Genomic DNA, 10,354 nt, shown 5'->3' on the forward strand with positions numbered 1-10,354 from the left:
CTGGTAATCTGTTATCTCATTTTTGTTGTTGCCAGTGGCAGGGACATCTGAAGGCTCTGATGGGAGCTCTCATTTTGTGAGCGTATCAATCCAAAGAAAGAAATTAACTGGATAAGCAGCAAGCTTGTTTTGGTGCCTAGTAATAGAGGCATAAAAGTAAAATACCTAATGTTGTTCACACATAATCCTTTTCCTGTTACAGGGGAGCTAGTCCATTCAATGGCCCCTGGAGCAGGTAGATTGTTGGTGCTTAGCATGATAACAGGTACATGCTAGAATGTATAATTCCTGAATTATATCACATGCAGAAACAGTGCTTTGTATATTTGCTACTTTCACGCAGTTGTATGTCAGTCATCATATGCAGTGCTAAATGCTGCAATGCTAATATTTGCATTCTTTAACATTGTGCTGGATTTGTTTTGCTCAGTGGTATGTTGATTCTAGTTATTCGTTCCAGTGATTCTGTCCTGTGCTGTCTGGAGATCCACACGCATATTACTACACCCTCATACACTTGCATACAGAGATGGTGAAGGGAGGCCAACAGATATCACTGTATCAGCAGTTAGCCAAGCTCCAGACTGGTGTTCTAGTGCCTATAATGGGTGGGCGACATACAGCCCATGAGCTAGATACGGTTCACCAAGGGATTTTATCCTATGATGGGTCCCTCAGCTGCAGGAGGCAGCCTGAGCCATGGCACGGGTAGCTGGCCCCACTGCCCCCAGGCATAGGGCAGGGCAGGGCAGGGCAGTGTACCACTAGACTCTGCCCAGCTGCTGCTGCCAGTCTGCCCCAAACCAACCACTGCGGGTGCCAGACAGAGAGGGCAGATGCTTGGGATCTCCATGGAGACCAGCCCGGGATCGGTGCTAGCAGCAGCTGGCCCCTGTCTGTGGAACCAATGCCCATCGCAGGGATGTTCAGGGAGTGGATCCTGGATGTCTGCCCTTGGCCCCATCCCATCTACCTGGCTGATCACGCCCTGGCTGCGGGGGTCATGGGCTGACCTCTATGGAGACCCTGCCCACCTGCTCCATCTGGCAACCCTAGTGGTAGGTGCGGGGCAGACAGCCTGGGGCCAGATAGGACCAATTTCCCCCTCACCCTTCGCTGTGCCAGGCTGGGTCAGCACCCCCTCCCTCGCTGTGTTGGGTCAGCACCCCACAACCCTGGTCTGCAACAGCTCACCAAAACTCAAGTGGCCCTCCACCTAAATAATTGCCCACTCCTGGTCTATAATGATAAGTACAATTTTGGGCAGCAGTGGCAGGACTTGGGGTAATGTAATTCTTTTGGGCTTTTATACATATTATACACATATTAAACACTTTAAACGTTTATCTGTTCCTGTCTCTTTGCATTGCTTCAGCCACAGAGGAGAGCTGAAAAAGAGGTTAAGCTGAGCAATTTGGGATTTTCCCAGTCTGGAAATTCTCTGGTAGGATAGAAAGGCCATAGCCACACCATATCTCCTGTTCATCCCAAGATCAGGTGACATGTTATAGTGTGGCAGAGGGGAGGAAGAATGGACAAGATGCTGCAGTTAAAATGCAGCAATTCCAGCTAGCAGTCAGAGGTGCAAATGGAGCCAGCAAATTTAGAAAAGCCTCTGGTTTCTCTAAATTTGCCAGGGGCCAAACTAGTCCTTCATTGGTCCCAGAATCAAGGAGCTGCAACTGTCTTATGTGCACTATGCTCCATTTCCTCAGGTGCATCCAGTGGAGCTTAGCTACAGCTGAGGTTCACCACTGCCTACTTGACCATTGTTATTTAGTGATGCATACTCAGTTTCACAAGGTTAAAGTGAACACTAAATTTCCTATCTGTAAATATTGGCAGGTGCATGAGGGAATTTTCTCCTCTACATGGCACTGAGAAAGGATTATTGGTTAGGATTAGGTAAGCATCTGTCACACAATCAGGTTTCAGTGATGGCAGTTTGCTCTTTATGATACCTTGGTCCTTCCAGTTCTCTGTTTCTAACAACAAAAATCCCGTTTTCTGTTAAATAAAAATAATATCCTTGGTAATGAGAAAGAGAGAGAGAGCGTGCAAGAGCCCCAGCAGAAAATATAATGATATATCAGAAGAAGCATTTGTGCATTAAAAACCCTATTTAGTTTTCCAGGAGGCATCAGAATCTCATTAAATGGAGTTTTTATTTTTGTGTGGTTGTGGTTTTCATTTTCTCTCTTCTTAAAAAAGACCTTCTTTAGCAGGCAAATCACTTTCTCCAGTGTTTCTGAGCACATATTTCCAAACAGCCATGCTAATGCCATCACAGGAGGGAAGCATTTAACTATTGCTATTTCACCTCTGCCTCAGCAGCAAGCAATTCCTTCTTGCAATTGCCATTGATTAGAACGTCTGCTGCTAGGAAATGTAGCCACAACACTACCCTGCTCTTAAAAACGACAACAGAAAACAGCCTGATGACTCGCTTTTGCACAATACAACTTTATTTTCTTGCTTGTTTCATGCTAGTATTATATAAAAACACAGCACAATGTGATTTCATTTTCTTGCTTGTTTCATAACAGGCTTATACAACAATGCCATCGAGGTAAGCACTAGAGAAGGACACGAGATATTCAGACCTATGATTTTTATGTCAGACTGTTGTGGAGAGAGAATTTGGATCAGGCCAGTTCGTTACATCTGCAACATAACTGCAGACAACTGTACCTCTGGGCACCAGTCTGTAATGAATTTATATGATACAGACAGTAGACACAGTTGCTGTATAAAGGATTGATCCAAAGCCTGGGTTGTCAATGGAAAACCTTCCACTAATTTTTGTAGGCTTTGAGTCAAACCCTAAATTTAACATAAACCAGGACCCAAAGGTATGTTCCTGGTCATCCTAATCTGAAAACACAGCCATCGCCCCTGACTTGAAGGAGGACTTCTTTAGCCTTAACAGATAGATGTACATTTTATCTTGGCTAGTCACTGGCAGACAATAATTCTCACTTAGGCCTCAATTCAGCCTGATAACAAAGGACATGCATAATTTCAAGTCCTATTTAGATAATGGTATCACCCATGTGCTTAACTTTAAGTAAATGTTGAATCAAAACCTCATACACACAAAGCCACTGGTGATGGCCTGGCCACAGTTGCTGCCCCATATGCCACCTCCACCCAGGGTGCAGAACTGCCCAGTTACACCTCTGCTTTATGGGTTCTGTCCACTGTACTCAGCATGCTGTTCCTGTAGCAGGAAAAATGGACTAAATCTTTAAGTCCTCACTCAGGTTTTATTCAGCCCAAACTCTATTAGCCACTCATTGATGTCAACAGTCATAATAATTTATTATTGTATGGGGAGAAATTAAAAAGCGTTTTGTATGTAGGCAAAGTAGAAAAGTGATAGGAAATAGTGTTGTTATTATTATTGCTTATTATTAATCGTACAGTGCTGTAGGTATGCGTGATGCTTTACAGACAAATAAAGGGTGTAGACAGAAGTGTAGCTCCCTGCTGTAACTGAGAAGGCTTTGCAGGAAGTGATCTGAGTGACAATAATCCCCTGGACCAAACAAGTTCACTGTTGGTTCCAGGGCGGAAGGGAATCTATCTGCTGGCTGGAGCCTGCAGCCAGTTTCACCCAGCAAACAGCCCCTCCTCCCCGTGAGGCTGCAAAGTTTTCCCAATGAATGGGGGAAAGGGAGCAGAGGGAGCTCATTCTAGGGGTTCCCCAGCAAATGCTGGAGGGTGGGGGTGGGGGTGGGTGAATTGGAGCCCCACCCAACCTCAGGGGGGCTCCAACACACCTCCCCCCACCCTCCAACAGTGGCTGAACCCCCGCGAAACCAAACTCCCTCTGCTCCCTCCTATTCTGAAAACAGCAGCAGGCCGGGAGGCAGCACAGACACAAGTTACAGAAGAGGCGGTGTTCTGAAAGTCTTCATCTGACCCCTCAGATTTTCACCCAACTGGCCATTTTTTAAGCTGTCTGTAGCCATACACTTGTGTTTGGTTATGGCTACAGACCACTTTTTGTGGTCAGATCAGGTGAAAATTGTTACTTGTGTCTGCACCCAAAGAGACGATATGGAGGATGGCACCAAGGTTAAGGAAAATGCAAAGGCAGATAGGCGAGAGATGTCATAGAGCAGCTTTGATGAAGCACTTCTTTTCCATTAGAGACAGTTCTGTTCTGAAACTTTTGGCTGAAGGAGTTGAGAATTTGACTGGATACCATATAATTATATCATTTCATTCATTCCTGTTGCGGTGGTGCTTGTGTGTGTGCACACATGCTCACAGATTTGCACACAAACTGTACCTCCCTGCTTGTCTGAGTGAATTCATATTTCATGTTTGTTTCACAGGTCCTGGAGGTGAGATTTATTCTCACATTTGTTCTCAGGTTTGGTGTTCATCTTACAGGCCTTTGAGTATTTTCTGCTAATGAAAGTTACAGCTGAGACTTCATAAGAGTGCTGTCTACTGTAGCTGCCCAAGGGGGAGACTGATTCAGAGCACCTTCCAGGCATCCTCATCCTGTATCTTCTCTGGACAGTAGCACCTGCTTTAGGGGCAGTATTGGCCAGCACATGCTGCTAACCAAGTGGGATTCATGCTACCCTTCCATGATTGCTTTAATATGCATGGGGTTTTCTGCTTGTCCCTCTGAATGGCTTTGCAGAAAGATTAGCCTGCTCTGTACTGAAGAAGGAATTGTATTTGTAATCTGCACCTAGAAAAATGGGTCACTGCTGCACCCATGGCTGCTTAGAAAAAAGGAAATGATTTGAATAGGACACAGGGAATCAGGAACTCTGGAGTTCTTGACTGGCACCAAGTCCCTGAATGGCCTTGGCCAAGTCCCCTTGCATTTCTGTTCCTCAGTTTCACTTTCTGTAAAAAGAAGATGATACTTCCCTACCTCACATGGGCACAGGTTTGCTAAATTATTTAGTTTCTAAATTTGTTTGAAATGGAAACATGCTAAATTACTAGCTGCACCAATTCCAGTATGAAGTACCAACACTTATTTTAAAAATGTGCAAGAGACTAAAGTCTTTGAAAATAGTGATCCAGAACAAACATTGGGGATTATTATTGTAGCAAACTGCTGTATTTTTTTAAACACCCAAGCCAGACTTTTTATTCTCAGTCTTCTCATTTCTCAAAATGCATGCCAGAGTTTCACCTGGCGTTACTGTGCTCAAGTCAGCAGGGCAATGCGGATTCCCACCAGCAGTAGGTGGACCTGGCACCATCCAGCCTCATTATATTTGTAGTGGTTGTTCTGAAGTAGCATCTTATTTAATCAGCATTGCTACTGCCCGCATATGCTGGGCCTCTACTAAGGTTTGCGTTCTCCAGGGAGCGTTCTCCAGGGAGCCTAGCTCTGATCTCAAGGCGTGATGGCATCTGGTGCCTTAATAATGGGTAGAGAAATGGGTGAGAATAAGGAATTAACCTGTTTTTTCTTGAGGATCCACCACTTCCTGGTATTTGATTCAAAGAACAGTTACAGTAAGGGAGGTGACATTGCAAAAATGTCTCTTACTCAGCATATCTGCTGCTTGGGTGGATTTGAGTCAGATCTGCAAGCTTTGCTGACACAAGTTTTTACCAAGTCACATCTAGTTTAAACTGGCAACCAGAAACTATCCTTTGCAAAACTGCCTTGAAGTCAGAGTTGTTTTAAGGAGGATGAGGAGGAGGCAGGATAAGCAGGGACAAGCAGTAATTCCTGGCAAAGTAGCTTCTCCCTCAGGGAGTCTTATTTCATGGAAACATTAGCTTCTCCTGCCCTCTAGTGCTGGGCTCTGCATACTGCCGGCAGTTTCCTTGCAGATTTCAGCTGGAGAAACAGCAACAAAATAAAATAAATCTAGGAGTTTGTATCACTTGATTGTGTCCAGATGATTTTTATTTTTCGTGCAAAAGTCTCTCTTCCATAGCCAGCAGAAGACCACTGCCTAAGCAAGCCTTGACCATTACACAACTCACTGGAGTGGAAGGATACTTCTTGGAGATTGGGATTCCCAACTGGTAGAAGCTAGGTGCGCTGAAGGCAGCAGGATCCATAGAAACCTCAACCCCCAAAGTGGCATATTTTACCCACCTACTATACATTTTAGATGTTGCTTGTGCTGGACCAGGTTTAGTTTGAGGTTGATACCGTCTGGTGATCAGATGTTAGGTTCAGAAAAGATCTTTTGGGTTATCCCGACTGATGCTTGATATCCTCACAAAACATATCAGTGGTCTCATTTCTTGTTCTATAAACTTTCTCCCACTTTTGTATGTGCTATTGTGTCTAGCCATATCCAGGTCCCATCTAGGCTTCCTTGACCATTTGCTGTGACCATTTGCTGTCTCAATACCTCCTTCAGAGTCTGTTCCATTTGCCAGTTCCTCTTGCTGCTCCTTTTTTTTTCTGGGATATGCTTAAAGGATAATGTTTCTTTTCTTAGCATGCAAGCATGTCATACAAAACATCATCTGTGATGCTAAGGTGGTCAAGACAGGAAGACTCTGTGAAAATCCACTTCTTGCATTGACATTTCAATACATAGTTTTCCCAGGGAACACAGGGATTGGACCAAATCCTGAAGGATTTCTTTCTTCAATTTTGCTCAGTGATTTATGTAGGCAATGCTTCTATTGTTGTTAATGGGAGTTTGGACTGAATAAAACCTGGGTGAGGACTTAAAGATTTAGTCCATTTTTCCTGCTACAAGAACAGCATGCTGAATATAGTAGACAGAACCCATAAAGCAGAGGTATAACCGGGCAGTTTCACACCCTGGGTAGAGGTGGCATATGGGGCAGCAACTGTGGCCAGGCCATCACCAGTGGCAGCAGCTCTTATTTTTGCACTCCCTGCCCCCAGCGTAAGTAGGCACATGGGGCTGGTGTCCTGCTTACCCCCCTGAATTACACTACTGCCTTAAGGCAGGGCCCTCTCTATCTGTTTTATACAGACAGTATCTATGGGACACTCTCCAGCAACAGGTCAGAACTGGCTGCCACTGGAAGCAGTGCTATCAGGGAAAGATATTTGGAGGGAAAGAAGAAGGAGCCCAAAATGGATTTGTTAGATCCACATTTTAAATAATTCAAATGAGAAAAATATAGTGGGAGTGGTGTTATTGTTTTTTTAAGACTTCAATTAGGCCTTGAGAAAGGAGCCAGTGCACCTTTAAAACTTTCCGCTTAATCAACTATAGCGAATGCTCATTTAATGATTGTCTTTTTGTACCAACAAGAAGTAACAACGCTTTTTGCAAAAGAAATGGAATGAGAGAGAAATTGCCTAATCAGCCCTACTCATGCAGTGCTTTGTGAGAGAGATTATTGAATTTTCAGTCTCTGCAGAATTTTAATGAAGCTCCATCTTGCTGGAAAATCCAGCCCTTTGTCAATAGAGTTCAATAACTCGACCACCCATGTAATAAGATGTACTGGCTGAAATCTTTCACTTGCCAAGGCCAGAGCCCTGCTGGAATTTCCCCTGAAACTTAGAAGTGCCTATTTGTGTGGTATGTGCTTGCTACAGTGCGCACACACAGTGGGATTTATTTATATGGTAGTGAAAGTCTGCTTATAGTGAAGTAGAGTGAAAATTTGAATTTGTCTCAATGCATTGCAATGTGTCAGCTGTAATTCTAATAAGAGTGTAACCCTGCTGAAAGGGAATACAATCAACCTGTGTTTAGGATTGCATCTGTCACACAAACAGTACAGCAAAATGCTTCATGGCGTTAAGAAATAAATAATGGGGAGGGAGAAAATCAGAAGTATAAGCAAGGGAGATGAAACCTCTTTCAGGTGAAATCTAAACTGAAATGGAGAATGGATGGGGCAGAGAAATATAGAAAGCTGCTACAGAATGCAGGTACTTACACCACCACTGAAGAAATTATAGGGACATGCAGAGAGGTGCCCAGTATTAAAGAGAAGAAAGCAGAGAAAGTGGAGCTCAATGAAACTGCCCAAAGGGAAACAACAGAGGGCATCTAAAACAGGAAAGATAATCTGGAACAGAGTTGAGCAGGAAACATTTGCCTGTCCTATGAAAATTTCTGAGGCATTTAAAAAACCTTGGTTGTATTGGACAAGGCAGGGACTCAAAATTGGTTCTCTACCAGCTGCTTGGCTATGCTGGGGGGTGGTTTTCTCTCCCCCAGAGGGGTGTCTCATATTCTGAAGACAAATTCCCTAGTAACCCTGAGAAACTGTGAAACATGTATGGTCCCATGCAACATTTTGGTTTTGATGAATCAGCATTTTCCTGTGGAAAAAAAATTGTTGAAAAATTCCCAACTAGCCTTAATTATGAACAGTAAATTGAAATAAGCTTGGAGCAATGACAGTTTCTGAGGATAGGAGTTTGTGAACAAGCAGTTAATAGCATTCTCTCTGTGCAAGGGTCTCGAAAGTTATATTTGTGGAAGCCTTTGAGAAGCTTCAGTTAAGGTGAAAAGACATGAAGTTGCACATGAGCATGTTATCGAAGAAGAGCCAGGACATCAGGGCTATATGCAGAGAATGGGTCAAGGTTGGAGACAAGCTGATACATGGGAGCAGTGGAAGGGTTCAGAGTGAATGCCAACTGTTGCAGGGCACTACAGTGCCCTGCTCCTTTAAAGAACTGAAACTGCTAGGGGAAGAGCCCTAGCAGCGAGTTCAAAGCCCCAGCTGCATGTTACCAGGGCAGCCAGAACAAGTTAGTGGCCCACATCTGCCAGTGGTCAGCTGACCGGAAGGGGCAGGGCCTCGCTTATACATAAACCCCAGGGCTGGGGCGAGAAGGGCAATTCCCTGCCAGCAGCTGTGGGGGAAGGAGCTCTCCCAGAACAAGCAAAGGGGAGCGGCCTGACTGCAAGAGCAGCTTCTGATACTGGTGAGGGACAGAGGATTCCCTGGTATGGTTTGGATGATGTTGTGGCTGGACAGCTTGAATTTATGTTACAGCCCAGGGGCTTGTGTTTTGTTCACTGTTATATAATGCGGGTGGTTTGGATGAAGCTATTAGGGGAAGGAGGAGGCCTCATGGGGCCCACGGCATCGTGGGGACCCCAGTGCCATAGGGTGCGCAGCATTTGGGGTGCACCTACCCCAGTGCCATAGGGTGCGCAGCATTTTGGGTGCACCAACATCAGCACCAGAGGGTGCGCGGAGCAAGACGGGGCTGTAGCGAGCCCAGGGAGGACAAGGGGGCCAGATTACAACAAGGCCCAGACCAAAACAAATGAATGCTGGTACCATCTGCGAGGCTTGGGCATGGTAAAGTGATGGTTGGAGCCACGTATAGCCCATGAGGCTAGGGTGCCCCGAAACACCCACTGTGACATCCATCCTGGGGTAGGACCCACTAAGGGTCCGGGGACCCACGGGGTCCTGAGAATCAATCTTGACCATGTCCAAGAAGACTTAGAGGCAAGTCTTCTATCATTCATACCATCAAAGACGTGGCAGGAAAGAATCAAGGGTGCCCATTGGGCCAACTTGGCATGGTAAGGGGGCCTTGGAGATCATGGCCATCCTTCAGGACCCCGTCCCTCGACACTAACACTCCCATTAGCATGGGAGAGTGAGGACAAATAGAGTCTGAGTCCCATAAGAAAGTAGAAGTTTGTTTGAGGATGCTCCTCGTGCTCAAGAGACTCATGAAAAAGAGATAAAATGAAGTTGTAGGTTGAGTAGAAAGAAAAGATATATGGAGAGCTGAGCGCTGCCAGTACCAGTGTAATAGTATATATATACCTCGCATGACAGCAACCTGGAAATGGACAATGGAAGACCCAATTCTCTTTCCTACCTGTAAGCAAACTGCCAATCATAAAACAGCTGCTGTAAAACAGTGCAGCACAGGCAGAGATGGGGTAGTTAGTGGGTACTGAGTATCTTGGAGAGGCTTTAGGAAAAGCTATAGTGAGTGTAATGTGGCAGGAAAAAAAGCAGAGAAGGTAGGACTCCACCCAAGGAAGTGGTGGAGGATAAGAATGTTCTTCTGCTGCTTAGTACAGTGTTCCTGAGCTGAAACCCAGAGGAAAGGTTGGGCCTGGGCTGTAAAGACAAAGGCATAGTCATCTGGATTTGGGGGAATGTAGCTTTGAACTTTGTCATCCTGAGGTGAGTGTCCCTGCCCTAATTCTATGAAGAAAGGGGATAATGGGTGACAAAGATTGCTATGCCAAACCTGACCAGAGCATGTGCCACAGACACTGGTCTTTTGAGAGTCAAAGACAGAGTTAAAATAAGAAAGAGAGAAGATCTGAGGGCTCAGAAATGCTATGTGGAGTGTAAGGGCTTAACTAAAGAGAGCGAACTGGAGTGGGAATGGAGAAGGGCAGACTGACAGAGAGGAACCAGGGGTGTA

This window comes from Alligator sinensis, unplaced genomic scaffold, assembly GCF_000455745.1.
Source record: "Alligator sinensis unplaced genomic scaffold, ASM45574v1 scaffold289_1, whole genome shotgun sequence".
In the NCBI taxonomy this organism is placed as follows: Eukaryota; Metazoa; Chordata; order Crocodylia; family Alligatoridae; genus Alligator; species Alligator sinensis.